Below are 27723 nucleotides of genomic sequence, written 5' to 3' on the forward strand. Positions count from 1 at the left end.
TTTTCCCAAGGAAATGCTTCAATCTACCATTACTGGATTGCCTAAACTGGGGAAAAAAAACCCACAAACTTTGAGACTGTTAAAACACAGACTTGAAGATATATGGATTAGCAAAATGTAACTTTTAGTTAAAGCAGGACAAGTGGGATTTGTGAAGGACAGACAGGCCCCAGATGGGACACAGAAAAGGTTTAATTTATTGAAAAACAGTGGAAACCCACCGAGTGCCCACAGTATTCCTTATGCAAGATGCTGAAAAAAACAAAAACAAACATTCAAACAGGGTCCACTGGGGGTACCTGCAAACAACTTCAGAAATTTGTACTCTAGGGATTTATATCTTCAGCAATATCTATATTATATACAAACCCCTCGGCAAGTGTTTATACCTCTGTTATAGCAGACAGATTCTATAAATCACATATGGAACTTGCCAGGGCTGTCCTTGGTCACCACGTATATTTACTCATGATGGAACTGGCGGAGACCTTTAGAAGTGATAGCCATATATCCAGTATTACCCTAGATGGCTATACACATAAGATTGGATTGTCTGCCGATGATGTTGTGCTTACATTGACAAGTCCAGTCTGACAGTCCAGTTCCTGCTTGATCCATTTGGTTCATCATGAAATTGTTTTTTTTGCCTCACCTATGGCCTGCTTAAAAAGGGATCCTCCCTGCATCTAACAATTGAAAAAACACATTCATTTTTAATATTTATAGCAAAAGCCCCACCCATCCATGTCTCCATTTTTATTTTGTTAAAAAGTCAGTCACTCTGCTCATTGCTGTGATAACACCTAGAGCACAGACCCCTGGAGGGAAGCAGGGTCCTGTTACCTCTTTCAAGATGCTTCCAGTTACACTAATCCTCAGCATCGCTGTCCTGGCCACATCCAAATCCATGGATGACCTAAAAGATTGGGATGGGGGGGGGGGGGGGAAGAGCACTGGGTGGCCGGTTCCAATGGTTAGTACAACTACAGACATCGGGCTGATGTGTGCCACGCTTATCAAATAGTCAAGAAGGATGGCAGCCCTTATTAGCAGATCATGGTGAGCCACAATAATCACAGATAAGGAAGAGAAACCAACCAAAAAGAATTAAACTGGCCCAACAGTACAGACATGTTCACGGGAGTGCTGAAGGACTACACAAAAGATAGTCCTATCAATTTCCTGGTGGTTCTGAACGGTGACGATAAAAGGGTGAAGGGAAAATAATCTGGGAAGGTAATTAAGATTGGACCTAATGACCATATCTTTTTCTACTTCACTGATCAGAGCTATGGGTCTGCTGGCCTTTTCAAGTGATGACCTCCACGTCGAGGAACTGAAGAGCACTGAGTACATGTATGACAACAAATTGACATTTACACCACCAAAGCCGCCAACCCTCATGAGTCCTCTTATGCCTGTGATGAGAAGCAAGACATCTCTCTGATATTTACAGCATCAGCTGGTTGGAGGACCATTAGACACTCCAAACAATTTTTACTGGTCAAGCAGCACACCAATACCAGTCATATGATGCAGTATGGGAACAGGACTATTTGCAAGATGAAAACAATTTCAGGGTAGTGCTAAAATCAGTGGCCCCTCACTTAACCCTGGAGCCGGTACATAATATGAAAAGATAGTTCCTGGCTACCAACAATGCTATTGAGACCCAGGATGTACTGACCAGGATAAAGGCCCTACAGGAGGCCAAAGCCTGGATCAATAAAGTTGGTGATGAAAATTGTTTGTGGTGACAGAATCTGAGTTGGAAGAGATTCTCACCGAACTGAAATTAATGATCGCTCGCGTTACTGTGTAGCAGCCGAGTACTTCAACTAGCACAACCTACTGTATGAACACTCCATGAGACAGTTGTACACAATAGTGAACCTCTGTCAATCCAGATACCCACTAGAGAGCATCACCCATGCTATGGGCAATATCTGCCAAGATCTGCACTGACAGCTGGCAACACCAAGTCTTCCAGTAGAGGGACATGGGTGATTAACCCTCCCTGCGATTTGTCCCCTCTGAAGCCTCAAATCTAAAATCTCTATTCTATGATAGTTTAATTTGCCTTCAGCATCACAAATCCTCTTTACAAACCCCAACCTTCACTTGCACAGCCAAAACCATCTACATTGGTACAAATCCCAACCACAACACTAGCTGCCTGAAGTTTACATGCCCTCCCTGAGCGGGTCTTCTCTGATTACCTCCCACACTTCAAAGACATGCTGGTAAGTTAATTGGCTCCTGTTTAAAATCAGTCCTAGTATGTGTGTGTATGAATGTGAGTTAGGGACCTTAGACTGTATGATCCTTGAGGGCAGGGACTGATGTTAATGTACAATATGTAAAGTATTGCGTAAACTGACAGCACTATCGGTACCTGTAAGAAATAAAAAAAAAAAAAAAAAGTCATCTTGAAAAACAACCCCCTAGCATGTCTGGTTGTGGCTATCTAGAGTAAGGGCAATTGATTTGTGTAGCATTTACTCTCTGGAATCCATCTGCCCTTAGCTCAAGCATGCATGGAGAGAGTGTGCCTAATTTCCTTCCCCTAGGACACTTAAGGATAAAATCAATCTTCTACCAGTTACTGAGAGCCACCCCACACACACCTACCTGAATTGGTAACTATCGGATATGTCCTGACATGTATTGCTACATGTCCTGTTTTACATTTTTGTACTTGATTACGTTATAACCTTGATTGATAAATTTACCTGTATATAGATTGTTTTCTTCATATTTAGGTCCTTTAACTGTACTCCATACATTTGTGTTCAAGCTCTCACTTTAATGACCAAACCTTATTCCCAAGCAGGGGCAGACTGACCATTTGGAAACTCAGGCACTGCCCGAGGGCCCGGGGTCAGTAGGGGGCCCCATGAGATGCCCCTGGTAACTTTTTCATAGGCATTTTTGAGTTTGGGCAAGGACTCAGGGGCCCCATGATCCCCTATTGCCCGGGGGCCCCATGAGTTGTCAGTCCGCCCCTGTTTCCAAGTCAAATGTGGAGGTCATTTGATGTTTATTTAGGTATAGAATTGAAAGTGTTCATATTTGACTTTTTTGTAGTTCAACATTTTTTTCTGATTCATAAACAATTTTCCTCTTTTTGCTCTCCAGGACACTATGACCTCCGTTGCTCATGATGTGGAAGTTCTTCTGGATAGAATGGTCTCCTACTCAAGGACTACAGTAGGTAGTTCATGTAAAGAAAACCTTTACAATATCAGTTGTGCTTTTTAACTGGCAACTTAACTAGATGTAACTGCTGACTTATGGTGCAGTTCAGGGACACTTCCAGTGGGGACTATAAGTGAGCCTCCCCCCCCCCTGTGCCCAGTACTAGGAAATCTACATCACTTCCTGTTAGAGCCAGTTCTCATGGCAGCAGAGGATCATGGGACCTGTAGTCCTAATGCATACTGAATGAACTACACATACCAGGCGGCTAGCAAACAAGGATTCTGGGAGAACACACACACACACACACACACACACACACACACACAGCAAGTGATGGGCTTGTGGTCTTAAAATTTGACCACCCTGAGGTGGCTCCAGCTGGAAACCCTCAATCCATAGTAAAGACAAAATATGAGTTTATCAATTGAATGATCTTTTAGGTTAAGTTCTGAGTTATGATCTCTGCCTGTGTTTCGTTTAAAGCTTCTGTAAGCTTTAAGTGTTCACCCCGTACATTGAGTTGGTGAGACATGAATTAAAAAAAAAAAAGGTGTGACTTGCTTAGTTGGTAGATTAAAATGGATCAAATGGCTTAAGATAGGTCTGGTGACATCTAACTTCCAATTCTATGTTTTACTTGAAGCAAATTCCTACTGTATTCAGATTATGTATTTTAGGTTTTGCTGTACAAGAGATGCGATGGGTTTCTTATGTCAGGTAACATTTTACCTTATCGGAGTCTAAATTAAATTTAAACCAACCTGTATAAAAATATGACAATCATAAAAACACTGTTCCACAAAAATTCTTTGGACTTCATGTATAGCAGAGGAATGGTCCATCGGGACATCCAAGCTGGACAATATTCTGCTGATGGACTTTGAATGCGATGTGATCAAACTGGAAGGTTTTAGACTCAAGGCTTCAGGGTCCTCAAGCACCATCTATGTTCGGGATCATTCCATACAGAGGTTGTGATCTGTGCTGCCTAAAACAAGGGGAATTGCTGCTGCACCCAAGCATTGATGTGTGGGCCTTTGGTGTCATGGTGTACATGGCTAGCACTGAGTCCTTCCCTTGGAAAGAAGGTGGTCATGACCACATGTATAGGGACTTTGCATGGTGGTAAATGAAGAAAGATCTCACCTACACACCTGGAATGTGGCTCGCTGTCAGCTAAATCCAGGTCACGGGACAGCACCAGTAAGAACACTCCTGTGACCCGCGGGAGAAGTCCATCAAAAAAAAAAAAATATGTAAATAAAAATGAAAGCTTCAACCATACCTCTTAAAAAGCTATAAAAATTAATAAGTGCCTTCTGTGTACTAAGCTAAGAATTCATCCTCCTAGAGATTGGAGCATTGTGTTCCCAGTGTCTGTATGCTCGGTATACATTTCTTTTTAATCTGTATGAAATTGGGATTACATGGCTGCTAATTGCATTCAGATTAGTGTCAGGTGTGTAATAACAGATCTGCCAGACAGGGACCAGTGTGTGGGCAGTGGTAGAAGTGGTAACACAAGGATTCTCACAGAACAACCTGAGCAATCTCAGTAGCAGTGCACCAGATTGTATGCAAGATTTGTATCTGCAGCCAGCTAGAGTTTAGATGACTCCCCTTAGTGGCAGCCAGTGGTATTGAAGGCTGAAATAACTTTCACAGCTGGGTTCTCTTAACATAAGCTCTCTTCTGCAATAAACCCAGATCTTGCTTTAGTCAGCAAATACCTATCAATCCTCTTTTTGGGTCCCCCACCAAAAGATCCTGGATGCTCCCCCTCGAGCAGTGGCCCCAGAGAAAGCTGCTTTCCCTGGGTGCACCACTGCATACTTCTGAGCCACTGCTCTATGTGTCCATAAAGACACAGAGGCATAGGTAGACCAACCCCCCTGCTCTCTCTTCATTGGTTTACTGGCTGTGACCGACAGGAGCAAAAGTCAATGCTCTCTAAGCCAATGAGGTAGATTCCCCATACAACCAAGGCTATTATGCACATTGCTGGATTGGAGGGGGTTTAGGCAACGATTGGGGGCTGCTGCACACAGGTTTTTTTACCTTCATGCATAGAACGCATGAAGGTAAAAAACCTTCAGCCTTTAGAAACTTTAAAAAAAAAGTCCACAGCTGGCCATAAAATCCTGTGTACCTTATCAGAACCTGGACACATGCCCCGAGGTGTGTAGTGTCTGAAGGTAACACTGATATATTATTGACTGGGGTCAATAAACATGGCTCTGAAACATCCTGCGCTTCCAATGTCTATCATGTCATTTCACTCCATTGGTGGTCAGTGATGGAGACATTCCTGACACTAATTATATCTAACAAAAACACTGAGTATCTTTAATTTTTTATCCTGTACATTATATGGGGTTACCAAAGGAGTGATGTCACCAAGTGTATTGGAGATGCTGGACACACTGAGATTATGTGGTGGTGTGATGGTGAGAAGTAGGAGGGGACAGGGAACATGTACAGCAGGGTGGCAATTAAAAGCATAACGAGCTAAGCAGTCCATCCTCCAGCTGAAGACTAAACCCATCATTATGTGGGAAAAGCCTAAGGAGAGTGACGCTTTGTATTTACTGTTTGAAAAGGCTGCGGATACAAGAACTAAATTCACAGGACAGACACCATTTTGTCACCGTTTCTAAAGACTCACCCATTTTTATATTGACCAGAGTGACTGTACACTGAAAGGTTTTCTGATCTTAAAAATACAAAAATGTAGTCATTCCATCCCCCCATACAAGGTGGATTTCCCTTTGAGGCTGGAACCCACCCAGAAGAGCTCTGCACACAGTCCATAGAGCTCTAAGTACACACACACACACACACACACACACACACACACACACACACACACACTGGGTGGTGGTTCCATTCACAAATCCCAAAAAACACATTCTTCAGGACCTCCTTTCAAATAATCCATCTCTGGTATCAGTGGCACTACATAAAAAAAAAAAAATCCAGAAAGTTAAGTGTTCTATTTCTGATCAGAAGAGAAGTCCTATTTCTGAATTTCCCTGGACTGAGCTCTCTTATATAGAAATCTCCCCGTTTGCCCTCCCTGGACTGATATACAGGTTAGTAATCTCTGAGAGTCATATGACCCTCCATCTCTGGGCTGACCTATGAATCAAACCTATTCCCTAGAAGCAGCTTCAAAACGTCATTGGATTTTGGTGTAATCCCCAACACACAAAATGACGGACTTCTTCTCTCCACCCAGATATGGGAGGCAGTCATGGTAACTCATCACATGACCAACACTAACCAATGAATGTGAAGGTTCTCCAAGCTGCAGCTCATTCAACTCAAAATCACATGACCTCTCAAACCCAAAGTGGACTTGTCCAAAAAGGTCTGTCCTGTTCCACTAACTGATCGCATAACATCCCTCATTTATACAGATCTTTAGCTCCTCTTCACAGATTAACCCTTTTATTTAATTCTCTTGGATGATTTATAAAATCTTGCTGTGAGAAAATTGCCTCCTATATCCTATTGGATGGAAAAACTCATCTTGTTTTGGTCTATTAGAAGAAGAAACATGGAAACCTTTCCTCCAATGAGAAGTATCCTGTGCTGGTGATCTGATCCCAGAGAGAAAAAGGCTCTTTCCAATATCCAAACCATGAAGTTTATAAAATAAAATTTGAATTTTTAAAGTGAGAATTCTGAGTATAAAGTCAGTAGTATTCTTTATAAGGTTTGGAAGATGATCGGACTGAAGTGTAGTAAGAGTGACATTCCACTCACCATCATTCTGCAGACAGACTGAGCAAAAGTTTTGGAGCAGATTTATCTTCTCATCTGTAATCCCATGATATAGGGAACCAGGAGTGGGCAATATATAAAGTGTTACTACACCCCGGACACTGCATTCACTATATCTGATCTCCTGCAGTACACAGAACATGGTAATGCAATTACTTTAGTAAATTTAAATAACTTACCATCAGCAATATATTACAATCTTGTGACTAAGTTTCTAAAGTGTGAACGCAACTTATATTGACAGCATTGCTACAATTTTAATCCAAAATAGATGGGGAAGAGAAAAATAAATATATTCCTCAATCCCCAACCCATATAAGGTGGATGTAATTTTCTGGACAGAACCTCATCCAACAAGAGATCTCCACTGTCCATAGACACACACACACACACACACACACACACGGTGGTTCTATTCACAATACCAGAACACTTATTTCAGGATCTCCTTCCATATAATCCAACTTTGGTATCAGAAGCTCCCTAAAACAGAACACTTGACTTTCCAGATCTTCTGATTTCTAGACGCTCAGAAGAGATAACCAAAGTCCTATTTCTGAATGATTTCCCTGGACTGAGCTCCATCTCTGATCTAGTAATCTCCCTGTTTGCCTTCCCTGGACTGATATACAAGTTGTTTCTCTCCCTATACTGAGATATAAAAAAAAAAAAGGTCATCTTTGTCCCTCTCTCTCTGGGCTCATCTATGAAATCAAACTTTTCCCTAGAAGCAGCTTAAACATCATTGGATTTTGGTATAATTTCCCCCAGCACACCATCACCACCACCTCCTCCCAAACACACAAATGGCTAATTAATTCTAGTCTACACCCAGATATAGGTGGTGTTTGCCTCTCCCACTCATCACATGACCTCTTACAACCAATGTATGGCCATTCCCACTCATCACAACATCTCATTAGCTAATCATACTGATTTATAGTTATTTCTTTCACAAATTAATCTGTCATTTTCTTAGATGTTTTATAAAGTCTTGATCAACCAATATTCATTTTCACATATGGCATGGCAACACACAACCAAAATTGCCTTTGGTCGCCAGATTTGGCCCTTCCCACTCTTATTAGCTATTCATAATGTGCTATAAATCCCTTCTCACAGATTAACTCATTTATGTCATTCCCTCACTAGAGTTATAAAATCTTGAAGAAAACTCCCCCATATACATCTATTGGATGGAGGAACTTATCTAGTTGTCATTTAGAAAAAGAAACATGGAAACTAGTTCCTACAGACAACTCCTCACTTTTCCTCCAATGAGAGATCTATCAAGTGCTAGTGGTCTGATCCCAGAAAGGAAAGGATCTCCTCAATATCAACCAAACCATGAACAGTCCCAACCATGCCAACACCTGTCCATGGCTTAGAGGGTGCAAAAAATTCTGTTAATAGGTTTTCCTCCCAAGTACTACAGAGCCTTCAAATGATTTCCAGAATGTACAACAAAAACATTTTCTACAAAGCCATTTTACTTCACATCACTCATTTTATTCTTAAACATGAATTGTATTTACAGTGTTTGAATAGTTAACTAATCCAGACAAAAAATAAAATCTTCCCCCACCATCCAGCATCTGTAAAACTAACAGGCTGAGCTGCTGCGGCTGGGCAGTGCACCAAGCGGTACATGTTTGAGAAAGTGCATAAGGATGGACGTAGGGATTATCCACACTAAAAAAAACACCATAAAAGATCAGAGAAACATCCACACAATGTTCTGTCTTAACTTACACTTTGATGGACCTCTGAGCTCATATCTATTGATAGGGAAATCACCAGCCTCTGCTCAGGATGAAGGTTTTTGAAGTTTATATTAAAGTTTACTTTGTTGGAATATGGAACGTCCTTCAGCCTCAGCTGTCATCCACACGACCCAGGAAATCAACTTTAATACCAGCAGTGACTGTTTATACCGGAGGTGGCACCAGCTGGAAAAACTTCGATCCATAAGACAAAGATTTTATCAACAATGATCTTTAGGTTAACTTATGATCTGTCCTTGTTTTGTTCAAAGCTTCTGTGTGGTTTAATGTTCACCCCATACATTGAGTTGGTGGGACATATGAATAAAATGTGTTTTTTGGTGCGACTTGCTCAGTTGGAAGATTAAAATTGATCAAGATGATCTTCTAACATTTTACTTCAAAATTCTGTGTGCTTTGCATATTCCTACTGTATTCAGATTATGTATTTTATGTTTCCCAGTGCAAGGGATGCGATGGGTTTATGTCAGGTAACATTTTACCATATGGCTGTCTGATTCATTGTCATTCATTCTACAGGTTGGTTTAAATGGGATATTGTAAGACCCTGTTCCACAAATGAATTCATTGGGCTTCATGCATAGCAAAGGAATGGACCATCAAAACATCCAAGCTGGACAATATTCTGCTGATGGACTTTGAATGCAATGTAATCAAACTGGCAGATTTTGAACTCAAGGTTTCAGGGTCCTCAAGCACCATCTACGTCCGGGTTCATTCCATACACACCTCCTGAACTGTGCAGCCTTAAACAAGGGGAATTGCTGCTGAACCCAAAACATTGATGTGTGGGCCTTTGGTGTCATTGTGTGCACTTCTAGTACTCAGTCCTCACCTTGGAAAGAAGGAAGGAGGGTCATGACCACATGTATAGGGACTTTGCATGGTGGTAAATGAAGAAAGATCTCACTTTCACACCAGGAATGTGGCTCACTCACCATCAGATTAATCCAGGTCACAGGAGAGCACCAGTAAGAACATTCCTGGAATCCACAAGAGAAGTATGGCAAAACAAACCACCAACCAAACCATTTCTCTTTTAAAATGTAAAATGAATAAGTGCCTTCTGTGTACTAAGCTAAAAATGTATCCTAGAAAGATTGGAGCATTGTGTTCCCAGTGTCTGTATGCTCGGTATACATTTCTTGTTAATCTGTATGAAGTTGCATTGTGTGGCTGCTGATTGCATGCAGATTAGTGTCAGTGTGCAAGGTGGGAGAAATGCCAGACAGGGACCTGTGTGTGGGGAGTGGAAGAAGTGGTAACACAAGGATTCTCTCAGAAGCAGTGCACCAGATTGTATGCAAGATTTTTATCTTGCCTGTGTGTGTCCAGCCAGAGATTTTAAAAGAGGAGTCTCTCTAGTGGCAGCCAGTGGTATTGAAGGCTGAAATAACAGCAGGTTTTTAACTTCACAATTAAGCTCTATTCTGCAATAAAAACACAGATCTTGCTTCTAGTCAGCAAATACCCATGAGCATACATCCCTGATATCTGGGGGCAGAGGTTGGAGATTTTTTTTTATTGCAGATACCTATATAGCGCCATCAATTTATTCAGCGCTTTACATGTATTGTATATGAACGTCAGTCTTTAACCTGCACAGTCTAAGGTCCCTAACTCACATTCATACATGCACATACTAGGGATAGTTTAGACAGGATCCAATTAACCTACCAGCATGTTTTTGGAGTGTGGAAGGAAATCCACGCAGGCACAGGGGTTACATGCAAACTCCAGGCAGAGGGTGCCATGGTTGGGATTCAAAACCAATGACCCGAGTATTGCCAGGTGGAAGTGCCAACCAAACACTTAGCCACTGTGCTGCCACAGGGGTGAGATTGTGTTTTACAGTTGGCCTTTTATAAAAATTGTGAGTTCCATTACCTACGGTGTCTAGGTATTGGGCCTCGGAACAATGGTGGTTCTGCTACTTCCGGTCCTGTCATGGCGTTATATTACACCGTTTGATTGAACATCCCGGATCACCAGTATATTTAAATTAATGTCATTTATTAAATGTGGTCCCATTATATTTGTTCATATCCTCTAATGCTGTGTGGTGCGTCTCTTCATTGATATGTCTGCCTCCACATGTAAAAATCGCACATGCGCGAGTTGGACAAAATGATGCTCTACTGCCTAACCGTGCGGAGTCCTATATAAAAAAAAAAAAAAAAAAAAGTACTGGACTGCTGGCACGCTCCCTTTGAAAATGTGCACGAGCACGAAACGTGTTAGAGAGGAGCCAGCTAGTGATGTCACTCCGCACAGGCCACAAGGAAGGTTGGCAGCCATCTCTGATGTTTATGCCAGATGTGGAGTGCAAAGTCTATTTCATAATTATCCTAATACTGCACTCAGATGTGTCTGAATCAATTTTTTTAACAAGCCCCCAAAAGTGGATTCTTGCCATTACTAAAATACCCATGACTGGTCATTAAAATCGGATGTGATGTCCCTGGAACCAGAGAATGAAGTCTACTGATCACCTAAAGTGCTGATGTGTGACAGATGATCCTCTAAGATATCCATTTGGATCCAGATAACCAGGAGTGATTTATTATACTCAAATGCGCAATTTCATTGTGATTCTGGTTAGTGCAATATTATACAAAAAGCTTCCAGTCACCTGAGTCACAGAATTAACTTTTATTGATCTGATCTTACATTTGGACTGTCACTGTCGCACTGTTGTATTATTACACGTCATATTTAGACAGACAATCACTACCACTATTTTAGCGCTCCACAGCGCATTCACTGAGTGAGAGTCTCCCTCTCAGAGAGACATTTTTACATTACATGTTAGGAACATTTGCAATGCAGTCTATCGGATCCAAAATGTTTACAGAAATATTAGGCCAACATAATTTTGATCTGAAGGAGGTCATCTTTTTGCATCTCTGTATCTCAATCAAAAAGGTGACTCCTTGAGAACTAGAACCTTTAGAAAGGAAATGGTAGCAACCTCTGTACTAGCTTCTAGCCACCACCTTAGGTCACTTTTAAAGGGTGTGCCTACAAGGCAGTTCCTGTGTATACGCAGAAACTGCTCCTATGATGATTAGTAGACAGGAAGCGGATGACCTATACAAAAAAAGATTCAGGGATAGAGGAAACCCCCATAAAAGGCAATTTAGAAGCTCCAGGAGACAGACCTCAGCACAATAGTGCAGAGAGTTCTTAGTACCACAGGAGAAGGGTGAACCCCAATTATAAATCAAACCCAGCGAGACTCATTACCCATAATGATGATCAATGGGGGGGGGGTGTATGTGCAATTCTAACACTGACATATGCAAACTCATTCCTCTGAAGTAATTAAGTGGACCAGAGACGCCTCTTGATAGTAAAAAGGGGCAAGGAACCTAAGGGACAAGGTATTGCAGTTGAAATTTGCATGTACACCCCCAAAAAACTGGCTTACTAATCTACTCCCCATGAAGAGGATGTACCCGTGTGGACTATTACATCAGTTTAACTGTGGAAATCACAAAAAGTTTATATATTCTGGAATGCCCCTTTAAGAAACTTGTCAAAACAAAAATGTCAACTACGTGTCTGCATAGGGGAATACTTGTGTTTTGATAGAACATTTTCCTTCTGGGTCACACTTTTCCTACCTCATGCAGTTCATTTTCAGTGTATTTCATATGATTCCCCCCATCAATGGTTCGAAAGTTGGTCCTTTCAAAAAAAATCCCAACATGTAGGTTAAAGGCACTTTCAGCTACAGTCTGAAAAGTCGCATGTCATAGACACTAAATGATGCGAAAAATGAATGATCCGACTATCAACCGGAATTTCAAATTCAGGTTTTTGCCTCATCTATGGCCTGCTTAAAGTGGATCTTCCCTGCATCAAAAGCACAATTCAAAAAAAAAAAAAAAAAAAAAAAAACTACCCAATTCATTTTTAATATCTATCCAGGTTTTCCATTTTTATTTTGTTGAGATGTCACAATCTGCAGTCTCATTGCTGTGATAACACCCAGAGTGTAGACTGCTGGAGGGGAGCAGGGCCCTGTTACTAAATCTACGATGCTTCCAGTGACACTAATCCTCAGCCTTACTGTCCTGGCCACATCCATGCCCATTGATGCAGAGGTTGGGGAGAATCACTGGGTGGTCCTAGTGGCCGGCTCCAATGGCTGGTACAATTACAGACATCAGGCTGACATGTGCCACGCTTATCAAATCATCAAGTAGGTCATCCCTGATTGAGCAGATCATGGCAATGTATGACAACATTGCAGATAATGAAGAGAATCCAACCAAAAGGAATCAACAGTATAGACATGTATGTCAGAGTGCTGTAGGACTACACAAGAGGTCATGCAGAGGCGGTGAAGGGAAAAGGATCTGGGAAGGTGATTAAGAGTGGACCTAACGACCATATCTTTATCTATTTCACTGATCACAGAGCTATGGGTCTGCTGGTCTTTCCAAGTGATGACCTCCACATCGAAGAATGGAACAAGACCATTAAGTACATGTATGACAACAAGATGTACAAAAAAAAAAAAAAAAAATTGTTCTATACATCGAGACCTGTGAATCAAGCTCCATGAACAATCTATTCAACATTGACATTTGTGCCACCATAGCCCCCAGCCCTCGTGAGGCCTGTTATGACAGAAGTGAGACATACCTCAGTGATCTTTACAGTGTCAGCTGAATGGAAGACCTTTCGAAGGACACTACCCAGTTTTACTGGTCAAGGGACACACTAATACCAGTCATGTGATGCAGTATTGGAACCGGACTATTTCAAGATGAAGGTGAGCCAGTTCCAGGGTAATGCTAAAATCAGTGGCCCCTTGCATGACCCTGGAACTAGTACACAATATGGACCTGATCAAGCTCAGAGGAGCCTATGGCCATCCTAAAAAAGGACGTTCTGGCCATCAATGATGCCATCTAGGCAGGTATGTACTGACCAGCAAAAAACAGCCCTACAGGAGGCCAGAGCCTTGATCAAGAAATTGGTGAAGATTGAGTTGGCAGAAGAGATTCTCACTAGACAATGATTGATCGTGTTACTGCGCAACCACAGAGCACTTCAAGAACCAGTGCTTCAACTGGCACAACCTACTGTATGAATACTCCATGAGACAGTTGTACACTCTGGTGAACCTCTGTCAATCCTTATTACGCACTAGAGAGCATCACCCATGCTATGGATAATATCTGCTAAGATCTGCACTGACAAAGCTGGCAACGAAGTCTTCCAGCAGAGTGGACACCTGATTTGCCCCCTCTGAAGCTGCTTCCTCCATTCTAATATCTATTCTATGATCACCTATTTGTCTTCAACGTCACAAATCTTCAATACATACCCCAGCCTTCACTTACACAGCCAAATACAAAGTCTGTTTGAATCCCAACCACAATGCTACCTGCCTGGAGTTTGTATACCCTCCCTGACTGCGTTTCCTTCAGGTATTCTGGTTTCCTCCCACACACTAAAGACAGTTTGATTACTCGGTATTACCGATGGAGGAGAGAACTGTATGTAAACAATACAGTTCTTCCCTGTCAGCCATTTCAGTTGGGTGCGTTTGTATTGTACCTTAGATTATATGTATGTTGATCTTATGATCATGGATCTGTTGACAAATTAAATTTTTTTTTCTCATTTCCATTGATATTTATCATCTTTGTTTATTAGTGTTTTGTATGCACCTTATATAGGATTAGTGCAGCACCACCCATGTCCCGTTTTCCACTATTTGGTATTATAGCTGGGCGCTATCAGCCATTCCTGGTTCTGTGTTTTAGGTTTGTTTTTTTCTTGTGGTATAGTGGCAGTGCAGAAGACTCTGTTCAGTATTTGTTTTACCTTTTTACCTACAGCTGCAGCCACGGAGGTATTTGGTTTCCTTGAGAACCGATTAACCTTGATGTGTTTACCAAGAAAGTGCGATTTAGCTACACATTTTAGAAAAAATTAGGTCATCTTATGGAGAAGGTAGATACCTGGTGGAATGTGGTCACCCATGAGAAATACTTGAAAGAATCTTGTACCAAGGAGGCTTAGGTGGGATGTCCCTATCTGTGATGGCTTGGTAGATAAAGGAGTCAATTGAAGACGAGTGTTATAACTTTCACGAAAAAAGGATTAGGAGGTGAATTCCTATTGAAAAAAAAAGGAAACTGCCGATGTAATTTCATTATACAATATTATTGGCCATCAGGATGCGATTGAGGCATCCAGTTTGGGCATGAGAGAGCTGGGGAGTTCACAGTGGATGCAGAGGATTTTTGGTAGAATGCTTAGAATAATGCCTGCAACACAACTATTTTTAGCATAACCAAGAGTTTTAGCGCCAATAGAAAGGGCGTTGCCATGGGAGCACATTTTGCTCCCAGTGTGGCAAATCTATGTCCCTATGGGAACAGGAGGTAACCCCCCAGGAGGAACTCAGATTATTTAAGCACTATATTTATATTTGGGAGGGAGAAAAAAAAAAAAAAAAAAAACGACCTTTGAGGTTTTTGAATGCGCTTAAAAATATGACCACCAAGAATATTTGTTTCTCATGGGAACATGACAAGAATTTCCTTGACCTGGAGATTGTTGTGAGGGGGCAGCCTAGTTACTAAAACCTTTATGACCGTGGATAGGAATGGTTATATCCCGTCTGATAGCTTCCATTACACTCAAGGGACAACATATGCGTCTTAGAAAGGAACTGTACTCAGATTTCTTAGATCAGGCAAAATCCATAGAGCGTGTTACCAGTAAAGGCTATCCACCAAGTTTTATTGAAGATACAAATACAAGAAAGCAATCTGGATCATAAAAAGGGCTTATCAAAAGATTCAAAAAGATGGATTGTGGCACCAACTACCGGTCATTCTAGACAATATACACCATCGGAAGATAGACAAGATATTGGCCGTTGCTTAGGGCTGAGGCTCCTACAGCAGATTCTACCAGTCCACCCCAAATTTGTGTATAGTAGAGCCCCTACCCTGGCTAAAAAGGATGTTTTTAGGTCCCCTTAAGTCTAAAACAAAAAATTAGATTGAAAGGGTGTTTTCCGCTGTTAAAAAAAAAAAAAAAAAAAAAAAAAAAAAGAAGGAGGTGCTATGCCTGTGTGGCCACTAAGGGGGGGGGGGGGGGGTCGCAATTTTGAAGACAGTCTTGAAAAAAAATGGTCTTGAATCTCCTATTAAAGCCTATCACGTGTAGGTCTAAAGTAGTGGTATATGCTCTCCAATGTTCATGTGGCCTGCAGTACATAGGGAGGACAAAAAAGGCCTCTGTGGAAGAGATTGAGGGAACATGTCCAGAACATTTATAAAAGTTTCTCTAAAAACAGTGTTTCCAGACATTTTTTCCCACTCACCATGGGAAAGATCCCTCGTAATTAGTATTCTGGGGGATTGAGAAATACCAAGCACACTGGAGAGGGAGCAATAAGATGCGCTCCCTCAGCCAGTCTGAATCACGTTGGATTTTTAGGATGCAGACGTAATCCCCGTGTGGACACTGAGTTTGACATGAATTGTTTTATCAGTGATTTTTAACATCAGGGATTTTATATATGTATTTTCCCCCCTTTGTCTTCACTGTTTAAGGTTTTAGAGAGCATATTTTAGTATAGTTTGTCCATTTAATACTATTTGACCTGCTAGTTCTTTTTTTTTTTCCTTTTGTGTCACTTTTTACCTTCGGCACATTGTGTACACATTTGTTTTATAGCTATGGTTAATTAGGACTTCTGTCTCTCCTCTTCCCTTGGCATCTCTTCCCCCAGCTTTTGGTTTTATCCGAGGAAATATCTATACACTTCTCTCCTTTGTTATATATGAATTTCTCTCATTGGTTTATTTGTATTGTCCATTGATATGTTTTTATATGTTAAAAAGACATGGAAGGTGAGAAGAAACCAGGAAGAAAAGGATCTGATGCATGGAGGGAGGGGGAAAAAAAAAAAAAAAGGGGGGGGTGCAAGAAGTCAACAGCAGAAAACTGGATAAGTTTGAGAAGGGCCAGGCGGGAGTCAAAGGATTCAGTAGGGGATGATTGGAAGGAATGGGAAGGTATGGTCCTATTGAGCAGGGGGAAGTCTAAAATGGAAGTTTAATGAATTTGAGGGAATGGGAAGGTCTTATCGATGTTGGTGTTTGCATGTACCTTCTTTATGGAGCCGGGGCAGTCTAAAGTGGAAGATTAATGAAATTATTATTAGGTCTCACCAGGTGTCAAACTGGCAGCCCTCCAGCTGTTGCCAAACTACAAGTCCCACGAGGCATTGCAAGATTGACAGTTACAAGCATGACTCTCAAAGGCAGAGGCGTGATGGGACTTGTAGTTTTGCAGCAACTGGAGGACTGCCAGTTTGACACCCCTACTTTATCTTGACACAGAGGGAATTGTTGAATGTAAACCAATTATCTCCAGGTGCAAGGTATGGCCATGGGCACTTGCGGTACACTGACCAATGCTAACTTCTATGTAGGGGGGGGGGGGGAAGACAGGAAATCTTTTCAGATAAGACATTGTGTTTGGACCTGGACCATGCATTGTGCTGGAACAGATAGTTGATTTTTTATTTTTAAATTTGGACCAGCACTGTCGAGTTTGGCATTTTAAGCTGAATGACAAATTGGTTTAAGATTTACACCTAATATTCCGACACCATTACATTTTTGGATTTGCAAGTATACAAAGACCATAATGACTGTTTTGCGGCATCACACACGCCAGTAGTGCCCACCCCCCTCCACTAGTGCAAAGTATCCCTTATGCACAATATATATCTGGCCAAGATGAAATTGTATCCACGACCATAAATTAAATTTTCTTTAAGGATGACAAAATTTCAAACAGCTATTACTTAGAGAATATTCCACATCCCTCATGCACAAGGCTTAAGAGCTTTACTACAATCCAGGTCCAACCCACGGCGTTCCTCCCAACAGTGAAATTTATCATGAAGTTCTCATCACAACATCATGCCTGAAGCTGGCCATACATGGGTCCAATTCCGAAATAATTTTCTTTCGAAAATCTATTCTAATGTTCGCTCGAATTTTGCACCATTATTGGGTCACAAAACAGCCAATTTTCAGGAGACCATCAAATCTGAGTGATTGGGCATATTGGATTTTTGAAAAACAAATTTTGAATCAATGATGGGAGAAACGTGCCAAAAATAAATAAAAATGGAGTGAGCTGTGACCTGGAAAGAAGAAAATTCCCAGCCACACAAATTAATTCTGTAGCAACATGAGGTGAAATTGAAGGTTTGGTTAGTCGAATTTCAAAATAAAAAAAATTACAAAAATGTCCGATTTTCTAAAGAAATTTTGTTCGGAATACGACCCGTGTTAAAAAAAAAAAAAAAAAAAAAAAAAAAGTTGGGTTTTGGGGTCTATAGACTTCAATGGAGACTGCAGAAGAAATGTAGTGCATTTTTTTTTTACTTATTTTAATGCGTTCTAATCTGCCTAGCAACAAGGATTAAACCGAAAAATCACAAAAAAAAAAAACGCACTGCAGAAAACGGATTAAAAGCAATCTTCATTAGATGTAAAAACAGCCTTACAGGGAGTTGTACAGAATCACTGGCATCTGCTTCCAGGAGGAACCAATCCTCTAAATCCATTGATAGGAATTCTGAAATTCTCTTCTAGAACGGCATCTCTCCATCAGATTAAATCAATAGCCACTATGTGTCCTACTCCACAGCTGTGGCCCAGCCTAAAAAGGGGTTCACAGGTTTAGAAACTAGATTCTGTTCCTGGATTTTTTCAGATACCCAATTTTTGTTGCTTAACCTCCCAAGCGGTATGATTAGGTCAGTATTTGTGCTAAAAGTGGTAGTTTAATTGAAATTTTTTTATTGTAGGCCTGTAATTCTTAGGAATAACTCACTGAAATCTGTTTAAGAGTCTAGTAGACATCCTGGGTGCAATAAAGTTTAATAAAATCAAATAAAAAAAATAAAATAAAAGTAATCAAATCAAAAAACACATGGAACTCTGTCCAAACATTATACAGACACTGCATTTTGTTTTAGAAAACATCCCAGGTGTGGTAAATTTTGAAAACATGGGACTGCACAAAGTCCGACATCGCAATCAGGACAGTGGAACCTCGTTTCCTTGCATTTTTCCACTGTCATCTCTAAGAGCAACATACCACGCACATCCTGGTAGGTGCTGCTTGTTTTGGGTTGGTGGGATGTGGTCCATAAAGTGTCCAGTCAGATGTTCTGGGTTGACAACTCCCACAGCACGTCGTCTGGATCTACCCAGAGACACTGATGGTGTTTGAGGAAGATGGACTCCACCACTTTCCATATAAAGTCTGCATGAAGCACAGGCTTGTCACTGTTTTTGCGGAACAGAACGTAGGCATTCCACACTGTTCCAGAAGATACTGGAAAATTTATAATTTCTCTGCTGCTTTCTCATTGCCGGATAAAAAGTCATAGCTTGGTCAGCTCTGTCGACACCTCCCATAGTTCTGTTGTAGTCAATGACAACCTGCGACTTCTGGATGTTTTTTCCCCACCTTTTGTTTGTATAATCATTGTGAATGGTACTCATTAGGCACCCATCCTTGTCCCGCCATCTCAGTGCCATCATTTTGCCTGCCAGGCAACTAATTCTCCCACCTTCAGTTTGTTTTTTTCCCAAAACATGGATGGCAGGTTGCGCCGGTTAGCCCGAACGGTTCCATTAGGCATCCATTTTTTGTGCTGAAGAATCTCGTATAGTTCTGGAGAGGTTTAAAAAAATTGTCAGTCGTTACACAGAAGCCTTGGGTTTAGCAGAGGCTCAATCAGTGACAGGACAGAAGATGTTGCCAGTCCGTAGTTGCTGTACTTGGGATCAAATTTTGTTCCTTTGCTGGTGTATATGACTGCGTTCCAGATGTAGCCAGTAGAGGATTTGCACAGCAGGTAGGATTTGACACCAAATCGTGCTCTTGGATGTGATATAGTGCATCCAGCTGAGCCTTCCTTTTGTAGGCCATTAGAGACTTTCGTCTATGCTGATGTCTCTGGCACAGAGCTCTGCTGGAAATTTCATTCCCAAAATTTCTTAGCTTGGGAGCTGAATGACTTGTTTCTTCAAAATCCTCATTATGTGAGAAGTGCAAAAATTTCATAATGAGGGAAAAGTTGTACTCTGACATGACCGTGCCAAAGAACGGCGTGGTGAGCATTTTGTTGGTGCTCCAGTACCACTTGTGCAGCGGTTTCCCCACCACTCCTTGTAAAATTATTAGGCCGAGGAACAGCCAAATGTCCTCTTTGGTCACAGGCTCCCACTTTCTGCTTTGTGAAAACCAGCTCTGTGGAGCACCTAGATGCTCTGCGTACCTATTTGTCTCCATGATTTCAACAACCTCATTGGTCAGAAACAATTCCAAGTATGCCAAGGGGTTGTCACCTTCAAAACATGTATTTTAATACCAGGTGCGCCAGAAAATGGAAATCTTGGCAGCACTGGCAAATCGCAATAGAGCACCACGTAGCAGATCACTCACATCAATCTCAGATTCGCTGTTGTCTTCACTTTGTGTCTGAAGATAAAAAAATCGCTACACGAGTTGCTATCACTCAATTCAAGTAGCTCCTCACTGTCGCTGTTCGCTAGCTCATCAAACTGCTTTAGTGCTAGCAAGGTGCTTTTTGGAAGCCATGAGCACAAATCGTTTTTAGTCACAGAAACGGAAAAAACTGCACTATGGAAATATCTGAGGTAGAGTTACAATGTATGCACTAGAGTAAATTTATTTTGACAGTGAGCCATTTATAATTCCTGCCTCCCGGAAGCCCCGCCCCCCAATGGCACTCACTGATCAGCGTGAGATAGCTGGGAACCAGAATAGTAGGGAAGGAGACCGGGGACGGCCGGAGGGGATGGCTGCTGGCAGCGCAGGACCAGGGACACAGATCGGCACCAGGTAGATTGCGGTGAGCCAGAGTCTGGCTTGGGGTTACTGCTTTTGACAGCAAGCTTTAACCCCAAGCCAGACTCGGGAATACCGCTAGGGAGGTTAGTGGTGAACGGTGTTTTGCCCTAAAATTATATTCTGAACAACACAGAGGGTGTTGTGTATTTAATGCTCTGACTGGTGTGTCGTATGTTGGAAAAAACACATTAGAAGACAGACTTAAAGAGGAGTTCCAGTGCTCTTTAAAAAAAAAGCTCCCGTTATTTCAATCTTTCCCATTAATAACTGAAGTTATACAGGTGTACCTCGGTTTACGAACGCCTCGGTTAGCAGAATTTCGGTTTACGAACGAAAATCCATTGAAAATAAATGGCTTGGTTTACAAATTTTTTTAGCAATATTAAAAAACGGATTAATTGGTTTTCAATGCATTTACAAAAAATTGTTTATCATGTCCCTGTACAGTATTTATGCCTTTATAAAGTGTTTTGAACAGAAGACTTTTCTGACCTCCGGAACGGATTAAATTGCTTTTCAATTAATCCGCATTTCCAGTTTACAAAATGTTTCCAAATACAAAAATTCCCTCAGAAAGCATTAAAATTCTTAAACCGAGGTACGCCTGTATGGGATATCCTGCTTTTTAGTTGCTAAAAAGTAATATTCAGGAAGCAGGCAGGCACCATAAAGAATGTGGACATCTGAAGCCCACACATCTATATATTTCTGGGATTAGGTGCTGCTGGCTCCCAAAACTAGGATTTGCAAGGACTCCTGGGGTAGAAGACCCGATATCCCAGAAACCTTGCAAATCTCCTTTTTACGTCATCGCCTAGGCGGCAGGGACCAGAAGCTCTGTCTTTACCTACTTTTTAAAAACCTATTTACAAACTATATAAAATTTTATCTATCCAAATCCAACAGTAAAACAAAAAGGCATTGCTAATAGAGAGAAAAGATGGGTGGAACTCTGCTTTATGGACCATCTGTATTAGGCAAATGGAGACTCCAGTGAGCAAGCATCTAGATTTCCATCATAGTGTTCATACCTCACTGGTCTCATTTATTGTCCTAGAAGTTGTTCCCAAAAACCCCAGGAGGGGGTAATTGGGATGAACAGATTTTGCAGAAGGAATCACTCTAGATAGAACATCTTAATGCAGTAGGCTTGCCAGGGATCAATTATACACTTTTCTACAAGCCATTTGTGTAAGGTATGGAATTGTTGGGCTGTTATACCAACACAACGAGGATTATGATGCATGTGGTTTCCCTTTGTCCCGCCTTTCCCTGACCTCGTTCCCCTCTAACTAGAGCAAGACGCCGTTATCAAAAATTAAAGAAAAAAAACCACGTTTAAGGGCTTGTATAAACCTTTGCATATTAAAATGGCTAAAAACTACCACTCTTTACAGAATATGGGTTCCTAAAGGCTGTATGTGTCCATGTCTGTTCTGTTAGGTCCTCTTTTCCCCACACTTAAATTTGTCCCTATTCAATGCTAAGATTGGGATTAAGATGTGTTTTTGATCAAATACTTGTATTACTCATGTGGGAAGGAATGTGGCCTTAATATTGGAGCCCAATCAATGAGTGTGCATCCAAACTTGCACAGGTACTGTAAGATGACTCTTAGCATTGGGTGAATGCCTCCAGTGGCAAATGTGTGGCTAAGTGTCGTAGTCACTCGCCATTGTGTTGGGTATTCCATTGTGGTTGGGCTGCGGCATTTAAGGACACCAGCAGGGGTCGCTCTCCTATGTTGGGTCCTGGCCTTACCTGTGCCCCTTCTCTATAGGGTGCAGTGGGGAGGTCAGGGCACACATGTGGTTGGTTACTGCCGGGCCAGATAATGTCACACGCTGCCGTGGCTGGTGACAATGCATCAGGTTGGGTCCAGTCTATAAAAAAAAAAAAAGGGAACCAATGGCAGATGGATGGCTCTCATTTATGAGGATAGACTGTTCTTTCACAGCAGACATCAGTAAGGGCACAGTGACTGGAAGCTGGTAGCTATTGCTACTCGGTTGATAGAATTAATTAATTTGTCCCTATTCAATACCAAGATTGGGATTAAGGTGCATGTTTGATCAAAAAAACTTGTTACTGATGTGGGAAGGAATGTGGCCTTAACAGAGCACAATTTATACAAACTGCACAGGCACTGTAAGATGGATGACTCTTGGCATTGGGTGAGTGCCTCCAGAATGTGCGGCTAAAAGTGCCGTAGTCACTCGCCATTGTGATGGGAATTCCATTGTGGTTGGGCTGTGGTTAAGGACACCAGCAAGGGTTGCTGTCCTGTGTTGGGTCCTGGCCTTACCTGTGCCCCTTCTCTATTGGGTGCAGTGGGGAGGCCAGGGTGCATGCGTGGTTGGTTACTGCTGGGCCAGATAATGCTACACCCTGCTATGGCTGATTAGGACTCATCAGGTTGGACCGGTATATAAAAAAAGGGAACCAATGGCATGGATGGATGGCTCTCACTTACGGGGATAGACTGCTCTCATTCACGGCAGACATCAGCAAGGGCACAGGGACTGGAAGCTGGTAGGTATTGCTACTCAGTTTCTAGAATCATCTCTGTACGCTGTGACTAGGGAGTATTGAAGGACCTAGACAATCTTGGGCAGAGTTTTGATGCACAATTCCTCTCTGTAGGCTACCTGCACACGTCAACCAAAGCCTTACGGTGGTACTGGACACAAGGGACATTGAGTCATTGCAGCAACTTTCACTTTGGAGATGAGACTTCTGAGCGTACATTTCTGATTACACCCTCATACTGATACTACCCTGAGAGATGAGATAAAATGGAACGTTACTCTATGAACATTGAGCATTTTGAATCATACTAGAATTTATAAAATGGATAGGAAAGTATGTAAATTCTTGTTTTATTGTATTTTATTTTTTTACATTTCTTCAGTTACTTCCTGGTTTCCATGCCTAGGCAAGTTATGTCATACACCCCAGAAGTCTTCAGGAGGATGGAGGATTTTTTTTTGCAGCTAAGGACACCCCCCTGACTGCATGTCTGAGCTAAGGGCAGATTTATTTCAGGAAGTAAATGCTACATGAATTATCTGCCCTTACTCATTATGGCCACAACCAGAAAACACGGGGGGGGGGGGGGGGGGGGGTTAAAAGTGACTCAAAATAAAAGCATGGAGGCATGGATGGATGAGTTTGCTTTGACTATTACAAATTTAATAGAGCTTTCAGTTTGTGCTCAGATGTAGTGTAGTTCCACTTTAATTATGTACTTTTCTGGGTTGGGGATGATTTTTCTGAACAGATGATATAAATTTGGTCCATATATGGGAGTATAAAATAGTTATATTTTTTCCACAGGCCACCCCAGGACCCAAATAGGTGTTAGAAGGCCGGGATGAATAGGCATGTAAAAGAATAAGCCCGTAAGACCAAATCCTATGTGGATTATGGATCTATGATTTCCATTTATGTACATTATATTAATTTCGAGGGATGTAGATATTCTGACAGGAAGCAATGAACTACTACAACACGCCACGGTAGTTCATTGAAAATTAAAAAGCTCACCGCTGCTAAAGGCTGCTGGGACTTGTAGGAACTCTGAATGAGTGACGTAGCCGTGTGGGCGGAGCCTTGCACAGCCGCACATTTTTTCAAATTTGACAGTACCGGGAAACTTCTCCCCATACTGTCAGGAGGGAGGGGGGGAGCTGCAGCTATGGGAACGTTACATGTTTAGCACCAAAAACAGGTGAAACATGTAGCATGTTACCAAAAGTGAACTCATCCTTTAAGTATAAGGGCCAACAGCTGTTACTAAAAAAAAAAAAAAAAAAAAAGTGATGTCACCAAGTGCATTCCACATTTTTGGAGCTGGACATATGAGATGGGGAGATGTTAGAGGGGCAACTAGGACCACACAGGGTGTGGAGCCCATCCCCCTCTGGAGGACTAAATCCATCACTATATGGGAGGAGCACAGAGGGGGTTAATGAGCCCATCCCCCACAGAATACCAAATTTATCACTATATGGGAAGATCCTTCTATTTGTATGGGGGAGGAGTGTGATGAGGACAACACTTTATATAAAGTTAGGTTCACACCTGTGTAGTTTGCATTTGATCCAATTCTGCGGTTCGTTTGAGGTTTTCTTCTTGTTGCTAGGCAGATTAAAATGCAACAAAAAAAAACCCTTACACTTTTCTGCAGCATCTCTATTAAGTCTGTGGAACCAAAAAGCACAATGTTTTTGCAAAAGTCCGATCCTTTCCAAAAATGCACCGGGTGAAAATGCAGCGATGTGAACCTGTCCCATTGGAAATCAGGTTACATGAACTGTTGTGCGTTTGCGGAACACGCATAGGTGTGAACCAAAAAAAAAAAAAAAAACTTACTCCTGCATCCCCCGAGCGCAGCGGATTCCTAGCAAGTTTGCACATGTACCAAGCTGCAGGTATTGGTTTCCCCGGCCGGGAACGGGAGGAGATTGGTGGTGTAAACATGTCTGTAGTACAATTAGGAGGCACACACTAAAGTCTACCGAGCAAAAAATGCCTAAATACTAAAAAATTAAAACTGCTGATTTCATCTATAATTTATTTTTTGGTGTAGATAAGTGAAATGGGGTCACCCAGAATGGGGTTCTGCAGGATACATCTGGAAGGAAAGCCAACTGCTCGATGGTGAATGGAGGTTTACAGCTTGTAAAGGCCGATGAAACCAGAAATGACGACATTCAGAGACCGGACACCATGTCTAAGAATCGTCCATTTATGTAGTCACGAGTTTGAATAAATGATATACTTGCCGGGGGGGGGGGGGGGGGGTGTAAAGAAAAAAATGCCTAGTCAATCTCCCCCTAAAGTGATCCAATAGGTATCCCTCTTCAGAGGTCTAATCTAGGTGTAAATGAGCCCTGTGAGCAGCAGGCGTGGCAACATTTCCAAGATACAAGAGATGACAGGAGATCACACTTCTCACTCCCCAAGTTCTCTTAACAGCTGTATAGAGGGGGATGGTAAAATCACCTCCCCTAAGCTACAAGGGCAGCCAGATGTGGTTGTACATTTCACAGCTGCACTGCTTTGTGGTGCAGCAAGAATACCCCCCATGTTGCATCTGATGGCCAGTACCACCCACTGAACAGGCAAGTGAACGAAGGTCCAGTTTGCTAGTATGGGAGTTGGGGGAAAAATACATATTGCCTCAAATCCTGTCAAACTCCCCCAGAAAAGTGATCCAATAGGGATCACTCTTCAGAGGGCTAAGTAAAAGACCTGTGAACGAAAAAGCATTGCTACATTTTACTTCCAAGAGACGGCAGAAAATTGCATATCACTCCCCAACCGAGATTTCTCCTTTAGCTGTAAAACCTTCCAACCAGAGACCTGCACAGCCCATACAGCTCTGGATGCACACTGGGGGGGGGGGGGGGGCAGATTTATTAAGGCAGACTGTTGACTTTGCAAGGAAAGACTTCCATCATCCAATCAGGAGCAAAACACAACTATTTGTTTTTACTGTCCTTGCACATTAAGAATTTTTTGTGAAGTGAAATTTCTCTACATTGACTGACCTCTGGGGGCAATTCCATGCCAAACCGCACCCTGCACAGTGAACCACCTACATGTCATTAGTAATCAGCCCCGTGTGACTGCTCCATTCACCATCCCGGGACATTTCCTCCTATAATACAAGGTTTGTATCCTCAGCTCCATAAGGGCTCATTCACATGGACATCCAGTAAGTCGCAGTGTTAGGTGTGTCCAGTATACAGCGCTGTCTGCATCTATAGACAGTCAATGGGGCCATACACAGCGCTGTCTGCATCTATAGACAGTCAATGGGGCCATACACAGCGCTGTCTGCATCTATAGACAGTCAATGGGGCCATACACAGCGCTGTCTGCATCTATAGACAGTCAATGGGGCCATACACAGCGCTGTCTGCATCTATAGACAGTCAATGGGGCCATACACAGCGCTGTCTGCATCTATAGACAGTCAATGGGGCCATACACAGCGCTGTCTGCATCTATAGACAGTCAATGGGGCCATACACAGCGCTGTCTGCATCTATAGACAGTCAATGGGGCCATACACAGGGGGGTCTAACAGCAGAAATCTGCGCTGCGTTTAGCTGAGTACAGAAACAATTGGACATCACTCCACCCAGATCTGTAGATCTCATACTTAGAAATGCAGCACCAGACATTGGAGGGATTGAATGGGTTGCAATGCCAGGACTAGAAATGTGTATTCCAGGCAAAAAACACACCGATGTCCCTGTGAATGGAGCAGAAAATCACTAACTTTCTGGATCTTTTATTTCTCAAAGCTCAAGAGAGACAATGCCTATTTCTGAATGATTTCCCTGGACTGAGCTCTGTCCCTGATATAGATCTCTCCCTGTAGGCGCACCCTGGACTGACCTCTGTCCCTGATCTAGAAGAAGTCTTCCTGTTGGCGCACCCTGGACTGACCTCTGTCCCTGATCTAGAAGAAGTCTTCCTTGAAAATGCAAATTAATGAAATACTTGTGAGCCACTAGAAGTTTTCTTACTTATAAAGCAATTAATTCTGTGTATAAAAATGCTAATATTAAATTTTTGAATAAAGTAAACGACTAATGAATCAATAAACGTGCTTAATTAAATAATTAAATATTTAGATCGCCAGGTACTTTTTCCACCCTCTCCAGGTGTATGAATGTTAATTTCATATATCTATATTGTACCGCGCTCCAAACTTAATAACTCTAAGTGCTCTAAATAAATATTATATATAACCAATTATTCAATAATAATCTATATCCATAATGCTTAAATCCATAATTGCATAGTACTTAAATCCATGATTAAAATCCATGAATAGCAGTGATACAATAATAAATTTTTTAGATATATGGCTGGTTAAAGAGGGATCATCTATCTCTACAAAGAATTTTAAAAACACTGATAGAAATTCGTATATACCTACCCATAGTTGCCATCATAAAGCATGGATTAAGAACATACCCAGAGGGCAGTT

The 27723-nt window shown here is 41.8% G+C and overlaps 2 pseudogenes; both read left to right on the forward strand.

Moving 5' to 3' along the window:
• Nucleotides 1-853: 853 nt before the first annotated feature.
• Nucleotides 854-1965, forward strand: LOC149443935 (legumain pseudogene; annotated as a pseudogene).
• Nucleotides 1966-12814: 10849 nt separating this feature from the next.
• Nucleotides 12815-27723, forward strand: part of LOC149443936 (legumain-like) — a 348726-nt pseudogene continuing 333817 nt past the window's right edge.

Source organism: Staurois parvus, unplaced genomic scaffold (genome assembly GCF_062004578.1).
Source record: "Staurois parvus isolate SC_StPar_1 unplaced genomic scaffold, SC_StPar_1.0 ptg000822l, whole genome shotgun sequence".
Classification (NCBI taxonomy): Eukaryota; Metazoa; Chordata; class Amphibia; order Anura; family Ranidae; genus Staurois; species Staurois parvus.